Source organism: Acomys minous, assembly GCF_964271855.1.
Source record: "Acomys minous genome assembly, chromosome: 8".
Lineage (NCBI taxonomy): Eukaryota > Metazoa > Chordata > Mammalia > Rodentia > Muridae > Acomys > Acomys minous.
The window spans coordinates 121020240-121048004 of NC_140489.1; the positions used below are offsets into that span (position 1 = coordinate 121020240).

Consider the following 27765-nt stretch of genomic DNA (forward strand, 5'->3'; position numbering starts at 1 on the left):
GATCATGATATGGTCAACTAACAACTTGTATATCTTATTTATCCTAAACAACTTGCAATTGCACATTCAAAGTATTGGAAGTAAACTTTGTATTATTAATTGAGTTATATGGGTACAATACCTCATATTATAGTAAAAATATATACAATATATGTGAAGAATAATCTTACAATTGAATTATATATCACTGTATCTAGAATTTACTTATTTTGCATCTATATACAAAATTCTTTACCAGTGAATTAAAAATAACCTTGTGAGTGGCAATTGAAGCATTAAGTTTTGGAGTAGATTCACTAATCTACTTTTTTGTTCTATCTTCTCTATATATTTGTATATTTCCTCTTCTTTCTTTTCAACCCCTATCTCCAAACTAATCATGTAAGATAAAGGAAAAGAGAGACATCCCTGAGTCCAACCTTGTTTTCTCTCTAAATAAGACCAATAATAACTTGTAATCAACTCCCATTGAAAATAACCCTCTATAGCCCAAGAAAGCAACCACAAACCTACCCAACCCCTCCCCCCTTTAAAGGAAATGGGGCATCATTCTCTAATGTTTCTTCTGGCTGATTTGGGAGGAATAATACATTTGTAGGGGGCAGAAATAAAATTAGGGAAATGGTTAAACAAGCTAGGTAGCATTTGTGGTCCAGTTTCTAAATGTTGAGAAATTCTAGGCTTAATTAGAATCCTGGATGGAACAGTTTGAAATGCTGGACCAATTGAGATTGGAAGTTTTCTTTGAAAGTGTCCTGGGAGCTGTCTTGTTCTGATGAGAAACATCAATTGAAGCAGTTGGTGCTGGAACATGAAGGATACAGAATGTCAGTGTCCAGCATGCTGAGAGGAATGAATCCTGTCAGGTCTGATCCACTGTCAGTGTCTGGTTCTTTTGTTCTGAAAACATATAGTTTGTCACAAGCATTATACAGTCCTAAAATTATAAATGTTTAAGGTGTGCATGATGCAGAGAACAATTAAGACTGGTTCTCTGCTCTTTGTAAGAGCAGAATAAAAAACATCTGTAAATCTTCATTCATTCCATATGAAGAATGGCATCTAATAATAATCCATAGGGATTCAGAATTGTCTATGCCTGGAAATTCATGTCTCAGCCATTCTCAGAGTGATTCCTATATAAAGGGAATTACCAATATAAGTTACTTGCTTGTTCTTCAGTTTAAATTCTTTATATGCTGATTGTATCCCCCCATCCCCTCAGGATGCCCCCTCCCTCCCTCATCCCCTCTCCCTCCCACCCTTGGTCCTCAGAAAGGGGAGCCCTCCTCCCCTAACATCTCACCTCAGCCTATCAAGTCCCATCTGTACTACCTGTAATCTCTTCTTCTGTAGCCTGGCAAGGCCGCCCTGCCAGGGGGAAGTGATCAAGTTCGGTGGCCAGAGTGCATGTCTGAAGTAGTCCTTACTCTCCACATTTTGGGACCCACAAGAAGACTGTGCTCCTACATCTAAGCAGAGGGTCTAGGTTCACATCATACATGGTCCTTGGTTGCTGTTTAAGTCTCTGTATTTTAGTGTAGTTATTCTTTATTATGTGGCTAATATCTGCTTATGAGTGAGTATACACCATACATTGTCTTTCTGTGTCTTGGTTACCTCACTCAGGATGATATTCTCTAGACCCACCCTTTTGCCTGCAAATTTCAAGATTCCTTTGTTTTTAATAGCTGAGTAGTATTCCATTGTGTACATGCACCACAGTTTCTTTATCCATTCTTCGAGGGACATCTAGCAATTTAACAGCATAGCTCTAGAACAAAAAGAAGCAGAGACACCCAAGAGAAGTAGACAGCTGGAAATCATCAAACTCAGGTCTAAAGTCAGTAAATTTGAAACAAAGAAAACAATTCAAAGAATCAATGAAACCAAGAGCTGATCTGAGAAAAATTAACAAGATTGACAAACTTAGCCAAACTAACTAAAAGGCAGAGGGAGAGTATTCAAATAAACAAAATCAGAAATGAAAAGGGAGACATAATGACAGACACTGAAGAAATCCAAAGAATCATCAGGTCTTACTTCAAAAGCCTATATTCCACAAAATTTGAAAACCTAAATGAAATGGACAATTTTCTTGATAGCTATTAACTACCAAAATTAAATCAAGATCTGGTAAACAAAATGAATAGTCTTATCACACCTAAAGAAATAGAGGTAGCCATCAAAAGTCTCCTCCCACTCCCCAAAAAGCCAGGACCAGATGAATTCAGCACAGAATTCTACCAGACCTTCAAATAAGAACTAATACCAATTCTCTTGCAGAAGGAACATTACCAAACTCATTCTATGAAGCCACAGTCACCTAGATACTTAAACCACAGAAAAACTCAACAAAGAAAGAGAATTTCAGACCAATTTCTCTTACGAACTTTGATGTAAAAATACTCAATAAAATACTTGCAAACCAAATTCAGGAACACATCAAAACTATCATTCACCATGACCAAGTAGGCTTCCTCCCAGGCATGCAAGGGTGGTTCAATATATGGAAATCCATCAATGTAATTCATCATATCAACAAAATGGAAGAAAAAATTCACATGATCATCTTAGATACAAAAAAAAAGTGTTTGACAAAATCCAACACCCGTTCATGTTAAAAGTCCTGGAGAGAGCAGGGGTACAAGGCACATATCCAGACAAAATAAAGACAATATATAGCAAGGCTATAGCCAACATAAAACTAAATGAAGAGAAACTTAAATCAATTCTACTGAAATCAGGGACAAGACAAGGTTGTTTACTTTCTCCTTATCTCTTCAATATAGTAATTAAAGTCCTAGCTAGAGCAATAAGACAACTGAAGGAGATCAGGGGGATACAAACTAGAAAGGAAGAAGTCAAACCATCACTATTTGCAGATTATATGATATATATATATATATATATATATATATATATATAGTATGTATGTGGCCTCAAAAATTCTATCAAGGAATTCCTACAGCTGATAAACACCTTCAGCATAGTGGCTGGATACAAAGTCAACTAAAAAAAAACCTGTAAACCTTCTGTATACAAATGGCAAACTGGCTGAGAAAGAAGTAAGGGAAATTACACCCTTCACAATAGCCACAAATAATATAAAGTATCTTGGTGTAACTCTAACCAAGAATGCGAAGGACTTATATGAAAAAAAAAAAACAACTTTAAACCTCTGAAGAGAAATTTGAAGAATATTTCAGAAGATGGAAAGATCTCCCATGCTTATGGATTGGGCAAATCAACACAGTAAAAATGGCCATCTTACCAAAAGCAATCTACTGATTCAATGCAATTCCCATCAAAATACTCACACCACTCTTTATAGACCTTGAAAGATCAATTTTCAACTTCATATGGAGAAACAAAAAAACCAGGATAGCTAAAACAATCCTGTACAATAAAAGGGTTTCTAGAGAAATCTCCATCTTGGATTCCAAGCTATACTATAGAGCAACAGTAATAAACACAGCATGGTACGGGCATAGAAATAGGCTGGTTGATCAATGGAATAGAATTGAAGACCCAGGAATAAACTCACATACTTATGGACACTTGATTTTTGATAAAGAAGCCAAATCCATACAATAGAAAAAAGATAGCATCTTCAACAAATGATGCTGGTCTAACTGGGTGGCTACATGTATAAAAATGCAAATAGATCCCTATCTATCACCCTGCACAAAACTGAAGTCCAAATGGATTAAAGACATCAACATAAAACCAGACACACTAAATCTGTTAGAAGAAAAAGTGGGGAAGAACCTTGAACTCATTGACACAGGAGACAACTTCCTGAATAGAACACCAATAGCTCAGGGTCTAAGAACAACAATTAACAAATGTGATTTCATGAAACTGAAAAGCTTCTATAAGGCAAAGGACACTGTCAACAGAACAAAATGACAGCCTACAGCCTGAGAGACCTTCTCCAACCCTACATCTGACAAAGGGCTAATATCTAAAGTATATAATGAACCCAAGAAATTAAACACCACCAAACCAAATAATCCAATTAAAAAATGGAGTATAGAACTAAACAGAAAATTCTCAACAGAGGAATATCAAATGGCTGAGAAAAACTTAAAGAAATACTCAACATCCCTAGTTGTCAGGGAAATGCAAATCAAAACAACTCTGAAATTCCATCTTACACCTATCTGAATGGCTAAAATAAAAAAAACCTCAAGTGACAGCACATGCTGGCAAGGATATAGAGAAAGGGGAATGCTCCTTCATTGCTGGTGGGAGTGCAAACTTGTACAAGCACCTTGGAAATCAATCTGGTGCTTTCTCAGAAAATTGGGAATAATTCTACCTCAAGACCCAGTCATACCATTCCTGGGAATATACTGGAAAGATGCCCCACCATACAACAAGGACGTTTGCTCGACTATATTCATAGCAGCCTTGTTTGTAATTAGCCAGACTCTGGAAACAACCAAGCACATTTTTACACAGGAGCATTCACCGACACCTTTCTTAAGAACTGGGGCCATGCTGTGAGGGAAAGAGAAGACATGTCACCGTCACCTGCGTTAGATGGTCAAGCTGTCAGACCGGGAGTTGAGGAGGAAGCCCACCTGGCTTGTGTGACTGCAGTCTTCATGGAGAGAAGGTGGTACTGGGCAGCTGTTGCTGGGTGGGTTGTTGAGAGAAGGTGTGGTGCAAGATCCTGAAAGAAATTGAAAGAAGTCCAGGGAACAGGCATGATTTAAGCTGGCTCTGTGATCAGCTGTACCTACCTAGGTAGGGAGGAAATTCTACCTAGCAGAGAACAATATTGAACAAAATATGCTTGGTTGAACACTGGCTTGAATTATGAGGTGGTTAATCAGACAGTGATCTCTCTGAATCAATTGGAGTCATTTTTGAGAAAAGAGGACAACTCTCTCTGTGTCTCTCTTTCTCTCTCTGAAGATAGGGCCTTACTATGTAGCTTTTGTTGTCCTGGAAGTCAGTAGGCAGACCAAACTGTCCTCATAGTACCAGAGATCCACCTGTCTCTTGCCTACCAGGAGAGGGGAAGACAAATCTTCAAAACCGACAACCCATTCTCCTTACTTCTGAGTTACCCCCACACCTTGTTAGTCATGCTTGCTCCTGGCTGCAGCTCTGGGTAGCTCCTTTCACCTATCTTGTGTGTGGCAGGGTCAGAGTCACACTTTCTCAGAAAAGCACCAAGATACCAGTGGAAGAAGCATGTGCGTGTTAAAGAGTAAAGTGTGGAGCCCCTGGACCTTGGCATCAAGGCTAGATAGCCTGGCCAGCGTTTTCTTGGCACTAATTTTCTCCTTGCAGACTCTTATGTTGTATTTCAAAGTTATGTAAAGAGGGTTTTAGCAATGTAACAGGGATGCATACTTATTTCTTTAGATGGTTATAAAGTTAAATAAACCCCAGAAACTTCTGACTGTCTTCTTAAAATCCTTTTGTCAAAACAAATAGCCTTGACGTGAACATAAAAACTTAAATGACATTGGCTCTAATGAGACAGCATGGAGCCGAATGAGGCTGAAGTGTGGTGAACACTGGGAAAGTGGGGCTGCTTTTATCTCCCTGGAATGTTTATGTCCTTGCCCGGCTCCTTATCACATCGTGGGAACGTCATTCAGAGAACGAGTGCTAATAACAAACAAGAATGATCCAGCCCCGAGTTGGCTAAACAGTGCAGAGCACCCCGAGAAGTCAAATGAGATACACTGGGCAGGAAGAGCTCAATTGTGGCCATGTCTGATACTCTGCTTGGCCACAGCAAATGCTTGATGACATTGGGGGAAAAGGGCTTTCTGTAGTTCCTTATTTCTACAAGGAAGCCTTCATTCTGCCAGTCATGCAGTCTGGGCTCACAGTTGTTCTTGGATATTTCTCCTCTCTACCTGTATCCCAAAACAGTAACATCTACAGTTACTACATCTTAGCTGTTTTCCTCAAAGTACCTCCTGAATCCAGTGATATCTATTGCCTGACTGTAGCCACCAGCTCAATTTGTTTGCTTGACCTCATCCCTGGATTTAGGTTCTTTGTGGCTTCACTCTCACTAACCTTTGTCTCTTGCAGTTAGAGTAATCATTTTAAAGACCAGGTTGCCATGTAACTCCAATGAAATTGGCCCACAGGATAATCTGGACAGCCAAATCTCTCTTCCACCACCTTCTGTTTTCCCAGTTCAGTCTCTTGACATTGCCTATATGGATATGCAGCCACTACTTCTATTTAAACATGTTTTGCTCATTTCCTCAACATTTCCTTATTTACTGGCCCCCGTATTTATAATTTTTTTTTCTAATTGCTTATGCGATTGCTTGTAAGGGAAGGACTTTTCACATTTCTACTTACCCGTTTGAGAATCTGATGAAGGCCATGGAACCTCATCTCAGTAAATGAGAATCCAGTGGGTTCACTGGTCCATAAGTCTCCATTCTTGAACTTCTTAAGAGAACACTGACTTTCACCTAAGAATTGTTGTTCAAGATCAAGCCTTAAGTTCTTAAATCCTTCTGGAACGTTCCTAAGCTACTCTATCTGATCCTGACAACTCCACTACTCTTTCCCTTTCCCGTAGGCCACTGTTGGTGTTCAGCTCCCTTGGCACTTACTGAAGATCAGTGCTCAGTGTTTGCTTTCTGTGCATGCTCTGTATGCCTCCAAATCACTGGCCACCCCTTGTAGGCCAGGGTGCTCTCACGTAGTAGATGCTGCTTTGATTAGATGAAGAATGGAATCTGTCCTATGGATGAATCCAGTGACTGCTTCTTTGTCCATCCCCTTGATAGCCTGGAGAACCTGTTCTGAAGAGGCCTGCACAGGGCTAGCAGCACAAGGTCTGGGCAAAACTGTGGAGCTAGCAGGCATGGCTATTTCCCTTTATCTCTTTTCAAGTCTTCTTACACTTTGTCCATTGCCATTTCTGCCTCAGCCTGCATCTGTACTTAGGAAAAACTCTAAGTAAAACACTTTCTTTGACTTTAGATCAAACGACAGCACCTCTGTTTTTTCTTTGGAGAGTATTTATAATTAATTCTTGTTTCTCATTATAACAGGAGAGACTAGGTTTTCTAGTAAAGATAATCAAGGTATCTGATAATGTGTAAGGTGACTCATTCTTATGTTTAGATTGTTCAGTTTAACATCTATCTCACCCTCACAGACTCACACAAGTGCATATACAGAAACACACACACACACACACACACACACACACACACACACACAGACAGACAGAGAGACAGAGACAGAGAGACAGAGACACAGAGAGAGACAGAGACAGAGAGACAGAGAAAGAGAGAGAAGGACAAAGGGAGGGAGAACTTGTTTCTGTTAATGGAGCTACAGTCTTAATGTTTGTTAAAGAAACCTGATTTCCTTACATTTGCCAAATATTGTAAGCCACAAAGTCTCCTCTACATTGCCACAATGTTCTCTGGTAGAGAAGGGATTTAAGGAGAAATGATGAGGGGCTAAGGAGCTTTATAAGCAATGCATTGCAGGGTCAAGATGAATAGGTCAGATAGAAGTAACAGCTGCAAGAGAATCTCAATCTATGGCCTCTACCACTGGCAGCCAAAGCATTCTCTACATCACAGGCTCTTCAAGCAGATCTGGGTGACAGAGCTGTCGGACAAACTGGTGCTCTTTGCTTACACCACGGTCTTTATGGAGTGCCATAAAATGGTGATGTATTTCACCCCAGCAGGCAAACAAGGAGTGATGTTGCTGGAGGAAACTGTGCTCATGTTATATGTGTGAAATGAAGTCTTACTATAAAATCTACACAGCACCATGTGCAAAATGATGCCGGACCTGTCAGTGGGAAGGAGGGAGGATGGCTTCTCTAGCTTGCTGTATCCTTCTCACAATACTGGCCGCAAGTAAAGGACTAAAGGTAAAGTCAGTGCTGTGGTCAACTCTGGGGGTAAGCAGTCCATCACAATTTATGTACTACCTCATGAAACTTCTAACTCTGATTCTACTAAGGAAAAATGACGGTGACTACACCTCTTTTTCACCAGACAGGACTGAACAAGATTAATTTGGTTTAGGAAAACAAAATACCTATCAGTATAGGTTTTGATTCTTTATTTTAAAAGAGGAAACTTTATTTGTTTGCTTGTGTATGTGACATTACTCATGTATGTGAATATGTATTTGAGTGTGGAAGCCAAAGAGTGATGTTTGGTGCCTACTTTGGTTCCTTTCAACCAATTTCTCTCATTTCAGCCCAGTGCTTGTTGATTTGGCTAGTCTCACTAATCATCTTTCTCTGGGGATCCTCTGTGTCCACCGTTCATGCACTGGGATTACAATGTTGGCTGCCATGTTTGTCTAGTGTTTGTCTGGATGCTAGTGATCCAAATGCTGGTCCTCATATTTTCTTGAGGCAGTGAGTCATCTCTAAGCTTCCTGTTCCCTAGGATTTGATTCTTTTTTTTAAAATATATTTTATTAATTTATTCATATTACATCTAAATTGTTATCCCATCCCTTGTATCCTCCCATTTCTCCCTCCCTCCCATTTCCCCCTTACTCCCCTCCCCTATGACTGTGACTGAGGGGGACCTCCTCCCCCTGTATATGCTCCTAGGGTGTCAAGTCTCTTCTTGGTAGCCTGCTATAGGATTTGATTCTTATTTTACAGCTGGGACAGGCCATTCTCAACATTGCCTCTAGGTAGTCCTGGCTTCAAGAGTTCTTCCCATTGCTGCTTTGGAATCTGGAATAGGTGCCTCTATTGGTAAGCATCTGGTAACCCAGTGAGTTCTCTCTATCTGGAGTTTGTTTTGCCAGAGCACTGAGTGGGCTGAACTTGCTAGAATATGAAAGCCATCCTGGATATGGAAAAAAAACCCATCAATCATCCCTACCATGTACAACTTAGTGTAATTATCAAGTGTTCAGCTACTGAAGTGACTGTGAGGGTGTTGGACCTTGTGACACAAGGAGACAAGGTCATGTGAGGGAAATGCCCAGGTTACCAACAACCCTTAAAATATGGTGGACAGATGTGGTCCTTTTGTTTTGCCAAGGGTTTCATACAACTGACACCTGGCAGATACTGAAGACTACAAGTGAGTCAGGAAAGCCACCATTGCTGTACAATTTCTGAATATTGCCAAGTAGCCTACTTTTGTGCAGTCATCAAGAGAAGTTGTCATTAACTTGTTAAAGAAAACAAAGTCCCAATGCTCATCTTATGAGAAGCCTAATAGATTTCTCAAATGTTCTCTTTTATCTAGGTTACCATTTAAGCTCAAAAAGTATATTTCTGGTTCTTTAAAATAAACTAAGTTAGCTCTCTAAATGCCCCACTGATATTTGGAGAGTTCAGGTCTCAGCAGGTCTCAGTGTGATCATTGCTCTTTCTAAGAAAATGAACAAGAAGCTAAGGAGATGGTTGGGTCAGAAGAGTGCCTGCTGAGCAGGCTTAAGGACCCAAGTTAAGATCCCTAGCACCAACATTACATGCACATGCCACTGCGCCTGTTTTTTTTTATGATAACTTAGGTAAAAGAGAACATTCTAGAAATCTATTGGGCTACTCAGGGTGAATACTCTGTGCCCTAGGGGCCCCTAAAAGAAAGGAGCACAAGGAATACTGAGGCTAATGGAGATAGGAATATAATGTTCCTAGTATCCCTAGTTCCATTGAGATATGGCTGGCCTGGATGCAGAGACTTTGTTGGACATTAGTTTTGTGAAGTCTGCTGACTCACTTGCAAAGGCAGGGGTTTGGCTTCATAGGGGAGAGCACCAGGGTCCTCCTGTGAGGCACAGAAGAGATGATTATGAAGAGAATGTTCCTTTTTAGGAGTTTCATACATATGTTAAAATACATGTGCACATAATACATACATACATACATACATATGTACATATACACATACTCATAATATATACTTATAATATCTATATATTATAGATCTGATCCTGGATTTCTTTTCTCTAGGTTGTGGCTGGATGCCATGACCTTGAGCTTTTCTGTAGGTCCTTATGGAAAGCTCAGTTGTGAGAAACACAGTATTTAGGGGATTACTGGGAGGCTGTCAGGTCCTCCAAGTAGCTGCAAATCCATCCCTAGATTAACTCAGGTCATCATAGAACCACATACTTGGCCTGCACTGTTTTGTTCCTTTAACTGCTTCTGCTGAGCAGGATGTAGAGGTTCAGCAACAAGGATGCTGTAAGAAGTCATATGAAAGCTGCAAATTGCTTAGCGTGCTTTTGAAAGTGTAGCACTAAGGTGTCGTCATCTACAGTCTACCATGCCTTTGCGAGAGAGAAAGAGAGGCATTCCATGTAGACTGAAGTGATATGTAAATCTGCTTTCCTCAGGAACACTTGAATGATAGTCATTTCTTTTTCTTTTCTTTTCTTTTTTTCTTTTTTCTGCCCTGGGAGGGCTGGGCATGGAAAACAGAGCTTATACACACTGGGCAAGTAGGTGTTCTAACACTGAGCTATATCCTCAGCCTGGACTTTAAACATTCTTATCTCACGAGATCCTTGTAATCGGTAATGTTTTCCTTTTAGTTTTGGCTGCCATAATGCTCTGTAGTGAATTTGGACCACAACGAGTGTACTTGAAAACCTGATGCTGTAATTAGCACATTCATTTTGCTTACAGTTTCAAAAACCAAATTACCTTGCTTTCTTCTTCGTGCTTCCTTTCGTATCTATTTTGGGTCTTACTAAATTATCTTGTAATTTGTAAGATCTTTTAAACTTCCTTTGTAAGAATGAGATAGAATATAAGGAAACTAATTAAAGTGGCAAATATGAAACCACAGTGCTTTTTTTTTTTCTCTACCAAGCACTATGTTCTTATTTCTTGCCTGCACGGTAACTTCCGGCCTTGTTATCTGGGGTTCACATCTTCCTGTATCTTTCAGGCTTGTGAGATTCACCCTCCTCCCTGTCCTATGCGACCTATGACCGCATGACACCTAATCCTGTAGGTGATCCCTAATCCACATCTTAGAACCTGGTTTCTTCTCTGTGCCAAACTTGTATGTTCCCTCCTAGGAAGACGAATGGTAAGTCTAGGTCTTTGCTTCACTTCCATACCTTCTCAAGCATCTTTTGCATAGTGCTTAGGGCCACCACTCAAGCAATTCTCATCAAAGAACTGAGAAATGCCTTAGCCTTCATTTCTTCCTTCCACATCCTACCCATCCCTGACTCTGACTGACCTTCCATCTCAGGCACCTTTAAAGTTCCTCCCTCCCTTTCTATCTCCATCACTTGTTCATCTACCATTTCTATTCCAGATTATATCCTGCACAGCACCACGCCTGGCACATTCACCACACAGCCCTCAAAATGCCATCTCTAAAGTACAAACTTAATAATAAAATACTCTTCTTAGGAGAAGAGTTGACATATCCAGGTAGTGATGGCACACATCTTTAATACCAGCACTTGGGAGGCAGAGGCAGATGGATTTCTGTGAGTTTGAGGCTAGCCTGGTCTTCAGAGTGATTTCTAGGATAGCCAGACTTGTTACACAGAGAAATCCTGAAATACTGCCTGGAAAAACCAAAACAAACCTAATGAAACCACCCTCCCCACCACCACCACCACCAAGAACAATAACAGAATTCTCCCTTAAATGTATGATGGGTCATCTTCATTGTCAACTTGGCTGGATTTAGCATCACCATGGAAACACATGTCTAGGTGTTTCTATAAGAAATGTTTACCGGAAGAGAAAAAGAAAGACTCCCTTTCTGAATGTGGGCAGCACTGTTTCATGGGTTGGGGACCTGGACTGAAGAAGTAGGAAAAGCTGAGCACCTGTATCAGTCTTCCTGCCACTGGACCATGGATGCTGAGCACCTGTATCCATCTTTCTGCCGCTGGACATGGATGCAAAGTGAACAACTGTCTCATGCTTCTGCCTCCATGATTTTCCCACCATGATGGACCCTCAAACTGTGAGCCAAATTCTTTAAACTGCCTTGGTCATATTTTGTGTCACACCAACAAGAAAAGAAACACAGGCTATAAAGAGATTGGTCCCTCCTTTTAATTCCCTGGAAACTTGCTGTCCTGCATTTAAACATTTAACTAGTTTTGATTTGTTCTCATGATTTTTAAACATCAAGTTGGTAGTCTCTTAGCTAGCTGAGATTGAGGGGATAAAGGGTCCTGCCCACCAATCTTATTAACTGCTCAGGAGTATTATATCATTACTCATAACTTTTGGGCACTGCTACCTAGAGAAGTAGAGCAACAAAGCAACAACAACAAAATCAACTAACCAAACAACCAAACCAAACCAAATTAAACCAAACCAAACCAAACCAAACCGTAATGACCCTCCAAGCCAAAACACGCCCCCCAAAGAATCCAACACAAAACAAAACCATAAAACAAAACCAAAATAAAACAACAACTACAAAACAACAAAAACCAAGAACAAAACATTTGGATGGGAGCAAAGAAAGGCTACTAAAAATGTTAACTATGGGTGTTGGGTCTGAGCAACCCTGCGGTGTTTCTGAGTTTGAGTATCTTCAAGGCAATTGAGGAAGGAAGAATGAGATTCACTCCAGGGAGATGAACATGGGTTGTATGATAACTTTGATTCTGGCTTAGGCACTGACTACACTCCAGCAAGTGAGCTATCTGGTGAAATGTTTTCATTCTGTTTGTGAACTGTGAGGAACAGGTGGTAGAGGCTGGGGTTGGTGGACATGTGATGATGGTGATTAAGCAACTCATCTCATTGTATCTGGGTAACAGGATGATGATGAGAAAAATCATTTTGAAGTAGAACATTTGTAAATTCAGTATCAAACATTTAGGTAACAAACATCTTAATAGATAACGGAGCGAGCTATGTTCAAGACTATACAACATCATCCATAAGACACATTAAAGTGTATGATCATAAAATGTGTGGTGGTTTGAGTAAGGATGGCCCCATAAGCTTACATGTTTGAATGGTTGGTCATCAGGGAAAGGCCCTACTTGAGTGGGTTGGAGGAAGTGTGTCCGTGGGTATGGGCTTTGGGGTTCCAGAAGCCCAAGCCTGTCCCAGTGTCTCTCTTTTCTTTCTGCCTGCCAATCTGGATGTAGAATTCTCGGCTTCTTCTCCTGCAGCATGTCTGCCTGCATAACACTCTGCTTCTTGCCATGATAAAATGGGTTAAATGTTTGAACTGTAAGCAAGCCCCAGTTAAATGTTTTCATGTAGAAGACTGCCATGATAACAGGGTCTCTTCACAGCAGTAGAACACCGACTCAGACAGAAGTTGGTACTGGGGATCAGGGTACTGCTGTACAGACCTGACCATGCTGTTTGCTGGCAGAATGTGGACTTTGAGACTTAGGATTAGGAACACAGTTGAACACTTTAAGCGCGACATACTGCTCCACACTAGTAGAAGCATAGAAGACTGCTGAGAGCAGTGTAGATTATGACAACCCACCTCAAGGGGTCTCAGAGGAGAAGAATTTTAGTATGTGGCATACAGACTGTTTTTGGGAGAGTTTGTCAAAGAATGTGACTGCTTTCTGCCGGTGTCTAAAATTTTGCCTGAAGTTAAATTGAAGAGTTTTGAAAAAATATCATTGGCAGAGGATATTGAAGGACAGTCTAGTATTGACTGTGGCCATTGCTTTGCAAGTCTATAATGAAACGGAGCAAATTGAGTAAGGAAAGCACAAAATGTACCGTCTGAGGGGGAAGTGTGTATGGAGCTAACTCCATGCTCGAAGAGACAAACAATGTAAGGAAAAGCTGGATGCTAAGTAGAATAAAGAGAGTGGTGGCCTCAGGGCAAGACCTCACCCAGATAAGTTTCCAACTTAGAAAAAGAATTAAAGAAAATCTTAAGCAGTGAAGCTTGAAAACAGGGAGCTGAGCCAGGAATGGTGGCACAGATTTTTAATCCCAGCATTTGGGGAGGCAGAAGCAGGCAAGAACTCTATGAATTCGAGGCCAGCCTAGTATACAAAGAGAATCTAGGCCAGCCAAGGCTACACAGAAAAACTTTGTCTCAACAAAAAACAAAACAAAACAAAAAACAAAAAGGAGAGAAAGAAAGAAAAGAAAATGGAAAGTTGATGAAAATGTATTTGAATGAGGGAACCAAGTTCTAGCTGCAGCAAGCAGGAAAACTTGGCAGCTTCAGCCACATGGTTCTGGCTTTAGCATCAAAGATATAAGAAAGTGGTTATGGAATCTCCTTCCATGGCTAAGGACAGCTGCTGAGGTCAGGCATGTATCAGGGATGTCCCTGCATGGAGGCCCAGAAAGGTCGTTGTGTGAAGTGCTGAAAATGAAGCCTGGGTTGCCTTGGATACCCCAAGATGTTAGAGATGCCAGAGTCATCAGGTATGGGGTATGGAAACAGCCCAAGAGAAAGAAGAGTGTTTAAGTGAACAACGCTGGAAGGAGTTGGAGATCTGAAGGGCACTCTGACATGAGACATGGAGATGCAGAGTTTGGAGTTTGCCTGCTGGTTTTCAGTCTTGCTTTGGTCAAGTATTTCCTCAGTCTGCTCCCTTTCCTCCCTTTTGGAATGGTAATGTATATTCTGTGCCATTGTGATCTGCCTTTTTATTTGGTTTTACAGGGGTCATAGTTACGAGATTTCCTTGAGTCTCAGAAGAGACTCTGGACTTTGAAAGCAGTCTTGAGGCTAAAAGGCTATGGGGACTCTAACAGTTGAACCGGATGCATTTTTTTTTCATTATGATATGGCTACAAGCATATGGGAGCCATGGTGTATAGTGTGGTGATTTGAATAAGCATAGTCCTCATTGGCTCATATATTTAAATACTTGGTCATCAGGGAGCAGCACCACATGAGAAGGATTAGGAGGTGTGGCTTTGATGGAGGAAGTATGTCACGCTGGTGTAGGCTTTGAGGTTTCAAAAGCCTAAGGCAGTCCCAGTTTCTCTTTCTCTCTTCCTGTTGTCTACAGACCCAAATGTAGAACTCTCAGCTACCTCTCAAACACCATGTCTGCATGCACACTGCCATGCTTTCAACCATAATGACAATGGATTAAGCAGCTGAAACTGAAAGAAAGCTGCAACTGAGTGCTTTCTTTTATAGAGCTGCTTTGGTCATGGTATCTCTTCATAGCAATAAAACATTGAGTAAGACAATGTGTTAAATTGGAAAAAAACATTTTGAACGTATAACCTTGTGAAGAAATAATTTTTTTTTCAGCTCTATCAGCCCCTAAGGTGGTCCAGAGCACAGTCAATTTGGAAGTTTCTGGCCGTTAGTTGGAGCCAAAGGTTCCTGGTGGTGACAGGACTCGATGTCCTGCCACAGGCAGGCAAGAGAATTCTGTGGCTGCTGGGGAAAGTGATTTTCCAAGGGATCAAGTAACACTGCATAGAACAAGGGCCCAGCTTACAAGAAGTGAGCGCATGAACCTCAAAATTGCATTTATTTAAAGAAAGCCAGATCTGAATGCTCACAAGTTCAGAACTGTACTCTAAAGTCAAAGACTTAATATGTGCAACAAGCCTAGTTATGATAGTAAAGGGAATGCACGAATTTAAGTGTATTTCCCTCACCAGGAGAGTATTGATACACACTGGCGTCTTGTTGATCTTGTTGATATTATATCTGCTCTTACACTGTAGTGACATGGTAGTGATTCACCATGTGTCCCCAAATAGCACTGGATTAAAATAACAGAAGTGATAAGGAGCAGTATAGCTGTCAGTGGTCAGTGCCCACTGTCTCACATAAAAGTGACATACACGGGGCAATACAGTTTAATTGGCACAATGAGCATTGTAACTGTGTAGAAGGAGAGGTTAGCAGGGTGTGGGTAAGATTTTTAATTGTCCAAATGTCCTACGGAGAAGAGGTAATTTTACCAAATCAATCTCTCGTCTCCTAGGAAACAGAACCCCTGAATGGATTTGCTAATCATAATGAAGTAATTAGGAATATGAGATTTCCTAATAATGGTGACAAGCTGGGCCACTGAGGTTCAATGATGAGACAATGGTTCCTGCTGGCAAAGGGAAACTTATGAAACTTCAAAATGGAAAGTATGATTTCACAATCTTACTGACATAATAAGGACCGTGTAGTTTCAAGGGTTAACCAGATGAACCTATCAACCAAGCAGCAAACCCAGAAGGCCAATAGATATCTGCCTCAGACCCTGCAAGCTCAACAGATCAGACTAAGATTTGAGGGGTGGGGTGGGTTTTTTATGTCTAGTTACTAAAATTTTAGAAAGGTGCAGGGTTTCACTTAGTGTCACTAGCACAAGAATATTTGTTTGATAAGTTCTTTATTCCTTAGAATAATTTGCAAGGGATTCATCTACTTCTTTAAGTGTTTCCTGAATTTATAAGCCTCTGACACTAGATTTGTAATTATAATTATGTGGTTAAGAGAATTTAAATTAAAAAGTATGCATTCAATGTCAGGATGTCTAGGAAAGTCTAATTTGTTAAGTCAGGCATCAATTTATTACTTATGAAACAGTACTTGGTTAATTGTGAATTTTGAAGACTTGAAACTTTAATATTTAAAGAATGTTAGTTATTGTGTGGATGTATAAATGTTACTGGATGCAAGGTGTAACCATGGTGAAAGTTCCCTCTGAGAATAAGAATCATGAAGGAGCCATCTTTCCTTCACCCTGTCACGCATTGTTACGGCTCTCTAATTTATTTCAGTTTTTTCTAGGGATTAGAAACATAGCGGTCAAGTAACTGGCCTTGTTGCTAGAGTCAGGCATGGTACGCACTAATGTGAGAAGATTTGTTAGATACTGCTTTACACAGAGGAGGCCACATTCTGTTTGGTGATACACTCTCAGGTGACTGAAAAAGAGATATTTGGAAGCCCCCACATGGGTCAGAGGACCAATGGAAGGCACCAGGATGTGGGCCTTTGTCTGTAGGGAAAGTCCCAGGAGGCTTTGTGCTTGGATATAGGCGGGTGTTCCCCTGCTGGCAACAGTCCACAAGACCCTAGGTCAAAAGGTGTCAAAAGCTGGCTCTGTGAAGAAACACACATCAAAGCTGCCCTGGAGACAAGCCCGGGGAGATGTCCTGGGTGTGGCTCCTGCAATTCAGATATTCTTAGTTAAAAAACCCAGAGGTCTGGGCTGGGGCCGCTCCCTTCCCCCCTTCTCCCACCCCCTTGTTTCTCTCTGTCTTTGTCTTTCTTTTAAGATTTGATAGAACAATAGTTTAGTGAATTAAAATCTAGCTCTACAACTCTTGACTGTCTTTATTTTAACCAAGTAGGGTCATTACCTGGCCTTTTACAAGTCAGAGGCTCCCTACCCTCTGCTGGAAGGGACATAGACTTCCATTGTCTCAATCCCAGCTAAGCATGTGGCCACCTTGCTCTCTCTCAAGCTAGGGGATCTGACTGGAAAGCTCCCTCACTGCCAAGGAGGCCTTCCTCGTGACCTGTTCTCTGGACAGAGCCTTCCTCAGCTGCCTCCAGAAGCCTGAAGAAAACTCTGTGACCAGATTCTCAGCCTTGTTTTGATGGATGGGTGATATCTTCAAAATAGGTCTTATGTTCACTATTCAGGCTGAATTATAACTGCACTTGCAAGTCTCCATAATTATTATAATCTTTATATTTATGTAGCTATTAATAAACATATATGATCTTAATCTTACTATAGTTTTTAAAATGTGTCCCCTGTATTTGTACAGGCCCTAGAAGCACAATGAAAGTCAGACCTACTTCATGAAAAGTGAGATGTGCATCAATTTAACAAAGTAAGTTGAAGATTTAACTAAATTTAAGGCTTTGTTGAAATGAAAGCCTAGATTTTCCTGAGGTGGTTACCTTCCTTGAGTGATCAGGGATTGTCAATGGCAGCTGCAACCTTGTGAGAGAGCTCTGTAGAGAGCCAGCATTTGTACTGAATATGGTGGGTCTTAACACCATGTCTGCAGGCACCTTTAGTTGTGTACTAAGAAGCGATGGCAGCCAGTATTTAGCCATATGTGGCTAAAAGTCTGCCCAGCATCTTTTCTCTGAAGTGAGGTCCTTGGATTCTATCTCCTTCTCAGTGCTGGGAATTGAAGCTTAGCCTTGCACATGCTCAGAATGTGCTTCATCAATGAACTATACTGAGCTGTATTCCCAGCTATGTTCCAGGCCTTGTTATTTGATTACAAAGCTGATCCGTTTTATAGCTCACATAGCAAACTGCCGTAAACAGAAAACTGCCCTACTTCAGGCCACAACATTTCAGATGAGATTAGTGGGGAGAGAATCCTCACCTTTAATCCTTGTAATTAGAATCCGATATGAGTTCCTGATGGAGCCTGGTGAAGAAGTACACGCCTGTAATCCCAGCACTTGGGAGGCAGAGGCAGGCAGATCTCTGTGAATTTGAGGCCAACCTGGTTGACAAAGAGAGTTCAGGACAGCCAAGGCTACACAGAGAAACCCTGTCTGAAAAAAAGAGAAAACAAAACAAAGCAACAAAAACAGCAACATAGACTACCAGGTAGAAGCTTATATTTATATAAAGGTGATGTCTCAAGATGAACCTGCAGATTAGTTGAGACAATATTAAATGAGGACACTGGCATACAGAGAAACTTAATTAAAATCGTCTCAGCAAATAGAAAAATAGCACTATCATACTTGCCGTAGTATACTCACCTGAGAAAGACTGTAATGGGTTTTATCAGATGAAATATACATCAACTGCATCAAAAAACCGCATTATTAAAATAAAGTACTGGTTTATTTGTTGAGGAGTTATTCAAAACTCTTTCAAGGAAGAAAAAGAAGGGGAAAGAGGAGAAAGAGGAAGAGGAAGAAGAAGAAGGAGGAGAAGGAGGAGGAAGAGGAGGAGGAGAGCATCAGCAAAAATCAGGCCAAGAATAGCAACCTGTAATTCACAGAGTAAGGTAGTCACAGGGGCACCCCTGTGAAAAGATGCACTTTTAGTCACAGGGTTTCTAATAAAACACACCCCTACCTCTTGTTCCTCACACTGGCACGTATATAAAAGATGGATGATCCTCATTGTGGTGCAAGGGCAAATTGATCAGGAAAATGGTAAAAATCTTCTAGGATGTAGATTTCTTACTATACTTAAATTTAATTTATTTACTTTTGGCTAGTGAATTAGTTAACTTTTAAATTTAGTAGTTGGCCTCAAATGGAGCATCTATATTAGTCCTATTACCACTGAGGCCCATGGATCATCACAGAAAAGGAAGCAGAATGTAAGATTAATTATTTATTTAATTATTTTTATCTAATCACACATTTGCTGTTTGTGAATTTCATACATATACAGTAGAATGTGGTCAATTCCACAATCCGTTTCCTCTTACATCGAAACCACACTCATGACTGATCTAGAATTCCTAGCAATTCTAAAGGCATTCTTGTACATCTCTACAAAAAGTCAAAACCAGGCTGGTTACTTTTCTTAGATGTGAAAAATTAATGTTTTCTATAGGTTCCTCAAAAGATTTACTACAGTTTAGTGTGTCCACATTGGAATGCTATATTGTAATTAAATATTAAAAGGACATGGAAAGATCACTGAGACATTCTGTTAAGTGACAAAAGCCATAAAAATTGAATAGTCTCATTAATGTAAAAAAGTGTGCATATGCTCATACATAAATAAGTTGAAGACATGTTATTATCGGTGGTTGCCTTCAGAAAGAACAGTGTTTTTGCAGGGTGGGGAACAGAATGGGTCATGTACTGGTTTGTACTTGTCTTTATAACTATACCCAAACCTTTGCCTGTGTCCATGGTGACCTATGTGTCCATATTTATATCATTTAGCCTTGAGTTCATACAGTGTTCACTTAAAATGGATTATAGATTTTTGTTTTCAGAAAAAAAAATAATGCAGAGAGCATTTCTAAAAGCAGACACTTGGGCTGAGTCCTGTCTGCTGGCGAGGTCCTCACTCTTGATAGAATGAAGAGATGGCACAAAAAGGCTCAAAACGAACCAGAGACTGCTTCTTGGCCCTGGTTCCCACTCTTCCATCTCTCCAATACAACACATAGATGTGGACAACATTGGACCAGTGTGCTTCCAGGTGTAGCATCTCTTGGTTTATGTTCTGCTTTGTACTTGCTCAGAGCAGGTGCTGATTGCCTATTTTGTTTTTCAAGTGTTTTAATTCTGCCAAGATAATCTGCTGGGGACTGCAGTGGATGTAAACATGTTTTTGTTTTGATCCCAAGTGCAGGATGTGAAACTGCCTCAAATGAGAATGTATGATGTTTGTCCGTTGGGAGCAGACTTGGGAAAAGGAGCCTGATGTTTGTCCACTAGAAAGGGAACTGCCTCATGCAGGGCCATGGTCTTTGACAGCTGAAAAACATCCCATATGGTATACGGAAGGATATATAAATAGCCCCCAAACCAAAATGAGATTGCCTTTGCATTACTTCGCATTGCTTGGCTGCTTATCATTCCACTTCGAGATGCTCCTAGAGAGAAACACTCCAGAAAATGCTGCAAGGTTCCTGCTGCTGTAGTTGTGGTTACTTTTGCTGGATTGCTAGTTTGTTTTTTTTAATGGGCCTGCTGGAATCCTGATGACGAAGAGTGGAGTAGCCTCAAGGAACTGAGTCTCAAAGGGTCTCCTTCTCCTGTCCTTATTAACCCTCTTTCTCTCCTATCTAGGGTAGGTGGGTTGGAAGTGAGGTAGAAACATTAAAGTGCCCCAAATAAAGTAGGTTTAAAAAGATCAAAGCCTACAGGTGGTGCCTATATGTGGCTTAGGCATAATGTATAATTTAATTTCTAATGCAGTGGAGGAAACTGCAGATTTTGAAGGTAAAAAAAATACTCTTTCAGGGTATCAGCAAAATGACAGCTACTGTCGCAGGGTTCTGTCTTGCCTTGCACCCAGAGGGGAGTTTTGGTTTTGTTTCATTATCTTCCTGTATTCCATTTCTAAAAAGGTTGGAAAAATTACTGAACAACTAGAATAGTTACTAGTTGATAAGGGGGAGTGTGAAAAGGAAAAAGTGGATGACATAAGAAAATCAGAAGGTTCACTCTATTCCTTTTGGAAAAGATTGAAGTTAACTGTGCTAAAAGATAGTTTGCGGTAAAGATTGAAGAACTTGAAAAATGAAATCTGCCAGAGAGAGGAGAGAGTTCAGTCCTGGTGTCTGAGGGCAGGAATGTCCTGCAGGATGAAACAGGGAAGCCTACTAGGCTGGAAGGAAGATGGACACTATGCCCTGCTCCATGAACTTTTGCTGCCAGGTGTTTGGGGCCCCTGAATGAAGCAAGGGGCTGGGAAGAGCAGGAGGCTGTACAGAGCAAAAGGGTTCATAATGAGCCAAGTGCACTGCCCGAAGAATTGCCTGGGACTACACAGGCACTTTCAGCTTTCCCAGTATTTGTACAATGTATACCTCCCTCCTAATGATGGTGATAATGCTTACGATGAGATGACATGTCTCTCAATAGAAATGTTAGACTCAAAGCGTTTTGAAGTCTATTGTGTTCTACAGAATGCATTCCCCATTTCTTAAGCAAACATTAAGTAACTGGACTGTGCAACATAGACTTATTCCCCAAGATAGAATGGGATTGGTGTCAGCTGCGCTAGAAGCTGGTCAGCAATTACAGTGGTTGTCGTGGTGGAGAGATGAAGCCATAAAAAATAGAACAACATAATATAGCAAGGGGGATAAATATTGTTAAACATCAACTGCTTAGTGAAGGGCGTTATGCTGACCCACAAGAACAAATCCAATCTGATGATGTTGGAATAGAACAGTGTCTTGCTGCAGCTTTAAGAGCCTGGGATATGGTTGAGGAGGTAGAGAAAAGATCTACTTAATTTACTAAGGTAACACAAGGCCCTGGAGAAACCTTCACAGACTTTTTACAGAGATTGACTTCAGCTGTAAGTAGAGCAATATCACACCCCAATGTCAGACAGGAGTTGATACAGACCTTGACCTTTGAAAATGCAATTTTAGAGAGTAATTAGACCATTAAAAGCACAAACAATAGATGAAGGGATAAGACACAACTGATATTGCCTCTCAGGAGCACCATGCCATAGCTAGAGGTCTCAGATATCAAAACACCTGGTGCTTTAATTGCTGTGAATTTGTCCATTTACAAAGAAATTGTAAGGTTAAGAGCTCCAGACCTCAAAATAACAGGTGAGTTAACTCTGGAGAACATGATATTTAGAGAAGAGAACAAGCAGATTCTGTCTGTAATGCTATACCAAAGCTTCCAGTATTTTGTAGCTGCTGTGGAAAGGAAAAACATTAGCATAGGGACTGCAAGTCTAAGAGAGCCATAGGAGGTAATCTCTTGTCATTGGGAAATGATAGGCGGGGACTGTCAGCTCAAGGCCCCTCAAGAAACAATATGAGCCATATTTTTTGGGCCAGCTAGGAGATAACGAGCAGGCAAGAAGATGATCTAATATATGCTATAAAGGCAAGGCAACTTTGGATCTGGACACAGATAAGTCTCTTACACTATCCCCCGAAGTTTAATGTTACAACATAACCACTGGTGTTTATGTTTTTTTACTTTCAAGAACAATAGGAATAATCTTGGGAAGAAGTGGATTAATTTCTCAAGGATTTATTGTTCATCTGGTCATTATAAGTGGGGATTGTGCTGGGCATGGTGGGGCACGCCTTTAATCCCAGTGCTCAGGAGGCAGAGGCAGGGGGATCACTGTGAGTTCAAGTCCAGTCTGATCTACAAAGCGAGTCCAGGATGGCCAAGGCTACACAGAGAAGCCCTGTCTCAAAAAACCAAAAAGCAAAACAAAACAAATAAGAGGGGATTGCAAGAAAGAAATAAAAATTATGCATATGTAAAAAAGAGGATGCAAATTAATGAAGGGATAGAGTTGATCAGCTCTACTGTTTCCTTAAATTTCTAGTCTTATGAAAGCTAACTATTGTAAATTGTTCAGGACGATTGGAAATGTAAGTTAGTAATTAGTCACCTATAAATATTTTTACTTGTAGTCTTGTTAGATACTAGTTTAATTAATTATAGAAATAAGCTTTATTTAGTTTCTTGTATATATTTTCAAGGTTAACCAGATCGTATATAGCTAAAAACAAGCAATTTTGTCTATTTAGCTATACTGAGATAGATATGATTATGCACTACATAATGGTAAATAGATAGATGGTCTTCAAGCACTTCAGAAATCTACAGAATATGGTGTTGAACAATGTTTTAATGATAAAGAGCTTTTCTGACAGAGAGACATATCTGTTTCTGGCAGTACCTCCAGTCTACTTCAATGGAGAGGATGGACTTCAAAGAAACAAATGTGGCAAGAGAGCAAATGGGCAAAAACTGTTCTTATCTTGACTGCTGATAGCAGGCTTTGTCCAAACTATGAACAAACATGACACTGGGAAATTGACTGTCCAATTTTGCAGACTAGGTAGGCCAGTCCTTCAAAATTCCTGCTTCACAGAAAAGTCTATCAGATACTAGGCTGGTAGGCTGAAGATTTGAGGCCACAATGACACAGAGAAACCTTTCCTGACTGTCCAGGCAGTCAACTGTCTCTGTTATGTCTGTGCTTTTGGAAGCTGCTTGCCTGCACTTCCTACCTATTAGATAATATTTCCTTCTCAAGTCTCTGATAGGTTTGAAAAATAGGTAGTCATAATTTTACTACAACTAAGCTTGTTTAAGATCTAAAAGCATGCTTTTAGGTTAACAGATGTACTTTATGATAAGTAAATGATTTAGGAAAACTTTGGACACTAGGATAAGACTCACTAGAGTAGGACAGATAGTGTAATACTTTCTTTAAGATTGTCAAATACAAATGGACTGGACATTGTAAATGTAATTTTACCTAATAATTCTCATAATTATTCTTATTGTGTGTAGTCTATTAATGTTATATAAAAGGGTATTTTTTTAAAAACAAAATGAGGGATGTGTAGTGGATATAAACATGTTTTTGTTTTGATCCCAAGTGTGGGATGTGAAACTGCCTCATAGGAGAGTGTATGGTGTTTATCCATTGGAAACAGACGTGTGAGAGGGTGTGTGATGTTTGTCCACTAGAAAGGGAACTACCTTGTGTGGGGGCATGGTCTTTGACAGCTGAAAAACATCCTGTACAGACTATGGACGGGTATATAAATAGCCCCAAGTCAAAAAGAGTTTGCCTTTGCATCACTTCGCATTGCTTGGCTGCTCATCGTTCTGCTTCGAGGTGCTCCTAGAGAGAAACACTCCAGAGAATGCTTCAAGGTTCCTGCTGCTGTGGTTGTGGTCACTTTTGCTGGATTGCTGGATGGAAGAGTGGAATTTCCCCCAAGAAACTGAGTCAAGAAAGGTCTACCTCTCCTGTCCCTATTAACCCTCTTTCTCTCCCATCTAGGGTACGTGGGTTGGAAGCGAGGTAAAAGCATTCAAAAACCTCAAGTGAAGTAGTTTCAAAATGATCAAAGCGTAATGATCAAAGCATACAGGGGACACTGTTTTCACTCCCAGGGAAAGGAGGTGGACAGGCTGCTTTGAGCACTCCCCACTATAGGAGAGCTCAGCGCTGTCATGGCTCCTGCCCCTGAGAGTATAAAAATCGCAGCCTCCGCATGGCCTGGTTGTTCAATAAAGAGGCCAGGAAGCCATTGGAGCCCCCAAAGTGCAGCACTGGTCCTTCAGCTTCTGCATGGCTTATCCGTCACACTGCTCTGCCTATGGAATTTGCCACCAGACAGGTATCACGGCCCACCATTTCTGTAATTTCCCCATACTATGATCCCCTTAGGAGACTGGCCTTGTCTTGGCCAGTGTTCTCTTTGTCCCTGGTTCTGTTTCTGTGTCCTGCACACTTGTTCTCCATAGTGACTATTCCAGGGTACGTATGCTTGCCAGAAGGGCTCTCTACATACAAAGTGACTATCCTGGCCCAGAGCTCTGACTCTGCATTATGCTTTCTTTGCCTTTGGTTCTTTGAGTGTTCTTTCTTTATAGAAACCAGATGGCCCTGGCCAGCCCTTTAGAATATCCCAGACAGCTGAAGTTACTAGATAATTAGAGCCAGCGTTGCATATGGTTGAGACTCAAAGGAGTTAGGGATACAAAGATTCTTTTACTCTAATTCAAAGACAAAAAGAATTAAAGATAAAATACACATATATACAGTCTTCTAGTCTTTTAGATATTGAGATATATCTTGGTGAACAATAAGTCTTCAAGGAATATTAGGGTCCTGGGGGGGGGAAGAGAGACAGATTATGTAGAGCAACCAGAGAAAGCCTCAGTCAAAGGGCATAGCCTTGGGGACTGCATGGAAGAAGACTCTCTAGACAGAAGAGCAAGCAGAGAGCTTTTGGGTGAGAGCATGCCAGGAATGCTGGAGGCTAGTATGCTAGTGAGAGAGGAGGGCAGCAATGGCGAGCTGGTCCTTTGTGAGGACCTTGGCTTTCTTGCAATGAGCTGAAGGAAATCCCATGATTGGAGATGACACTGACTCAGTATACTACTTATGGCTCATGTCACTCAGAGATGAGGAAACAGGTGCCACGGCAAGACTAACGGGGAGCAGCCTGCCATACCTGGGGGGATCTGAGAAAAGCCTGATCCTGGAAGTATGAGTTTACCTCTCTCACAGGCAGAGAGACTATCAGGAATAAAGTCTGAGATGTGTGACACTGTGACATCTTCAGATTATGTACACAGTTGTTTTGGTTCAAGATGTCAGTGGGATCTGAGAGTTCCCAGTTGGGCAGCAGGTACCAGATTATGAGGATCCTCAGGTAGTGGCATAATACGGATAAATTTAATTCTACAGGCATGGAAAATCATGGGAGATTTTCAAGTAGGAAGAATGAATTAGTCAGGGTTAGAATAAAAATGGTTCTGGGCAGCTGAGGTAAGCCAGGCATAGGCATTCTTTTTTTTTTCTCTGTGTAGCCTTGGCTGTCCTGGAATTCACTCTGTAGACTAGGCTGGCCTTGAACTCAGAGATCCACCTGTCTCTGGCTCCAGAGTGCTGGGATTAAAGGCATGCTCCACTATGCCCAGCTCGCATAGGTGCTTTTTTCCCCCTTAACTTCAGTTTCCATGTCATCTGTTGCTGGACAGGCTTCAGACCTAGAAAAAGAACTGAGATGGGATCACCATCCGTCATAATCTGAACTTTCCTGACCTGTAAAATAGGCGTTTGAGTTGCATTACCAACCTTGTCAGGTTGTTATGGGGAACACATGAGATAATGTATATGATGCAGCACTGTACCCTAAAGGAGCACTCAGCATCCCTATTTCTATAACTCCATGACCCAAACATGGGATAAGTGGCATCCGTTATAAAACTAGGCAGCAGGCCAAAGTAGAAAGTGTGGTGAAAGAGCTGAACATCACTTTGAATCTTGGCCTTGTCAGATGCTGGCCGTGTGACCTTGGGCCCTGTGAGAGCTCAGTGCTCTCACATTTAAAGTGGATTATACTCCTTTAGATTGGTGTGAAATTGGAGACTCTGTGCAGGGTCTGGAGGAGAAGATCAGTGGCAGGTGTTTGCTATTTTCTGAGAGTAATGTCCACGAACACATGATCACACGGACACAAAGCCTTCCTGTGTGCCCGGAGCTGCAGGACAAGGCTGCTGGTGCTGGTAGCTTGCACCATCTGAGCTTTTTAGCATCAAGGGAAGTTTTGACCTGATTCTTTACCTTCCCTGGTCATACTTGGGCACACAGGGGAAGGGAAGCCAATGGATTGCCAAGGTACCAGGGTTGTGGCTGGTGGTGTGCCCTTATGAGCTAACTGAGCACCTTCTATGGCCATTGACTCAGACAGGCCAATAGGAAATGGAGGCTGAAGCAGTTCATGTAAGTAGCTCATAATTTCCTGCTGCCATGGAGGGAAGGCTTATTCTGTCTGAATTTAATAGAACAATCATCCTCAGTGATTGAATTCTCCAGGAAACCTCCTCATGGCCTTCCTCCGTTTTGTTTCAGAGAACACGGCTTCACATTTAAACAAGGGAAAGAGAGGGATTGCTGTCCAGCTGCAATTTCTCATTTGGCGGGCGGCCAGCCACTTCCTCAGGATTTGACAGAATATAATCTCTCATTTAACTGGCTTTCTAAATACCGTCCCTGCGCCAGCCTGAAGTGAACCAGACCCCTGTGCAATCATTGTCTTGGCTGAAGTTTCGCACCTACAGTTCTTCCCTCAGATTATTTAGTGTGGTCACAGTGGATGCTGAGAAAAACAAGCAGAAGACAAGATACTTGCCAAGCTGAGGCAGGACGTGCTGCTGTTTCCAACAGGGCTGCCTAACACCTGCCTTTTATCACCCTCCACAGTTATTAGTCCTTCATTCAGTCTATAAATAATTAAACGCCTTGAATGGTGCATAGTGCAAGCAATGTCATCTGTGGTCTCCTCCTGCAGGAAACGTACAATCTAGTTGAAAAGATAAGGTGAAGCCAAATAAGTGGGTTTTGGAGCCAGAGTACACAAGTGCGTGGCAAATATGGAAGGACTGAAAACAAGGCAAGAGGCTTTTGCTTTAAGTAATTTCATGGAGCAGTTGTAATGGCTTGAGTAGGAAAAGGAAGAAATGGGGTGTATAGAGACTTATTTTGATGGGTGGGGTAGGTGGGCATTCTGAGCTCCAGCGATGGGTGCTTAAGAAAGCGGTGATCTGAATTACTCTTTAACGTAGAATTGAAATAAGCAATCTGTAGTGCAACCACAACAATACAAGGGCTTGAATGTTTCTGTAGGGGCCACAGGGAGGAAGGCAGAGCAAGAAACGAGTGTGAGTTTGA

At 41.1% G+C, this 27765-nt stretch overlaps 1 long non-coding RNA gene across 1 annotated transcript in view; it reads left to right on the top strand.

Annotated features, from left to right (window-relative positions):
* Positions 1–27286, top strand: part of LOC311603112 — a 48443-nt gene extending 21157 nt beyond the window's left edge. The window contains exons 2-3 of the long non-coding RNA XR_014780953.1: positions 17672–17737; positions 26947–27286. This is a non-coding gene — a long non-coding RNA (uncharacterized lncRNA). The remainder of the gene's footprint in view (positions 1–17671; positions 17738–26946) is intronic.
* Positions 27287–27765: the final 479 nt, after the last annotated feature.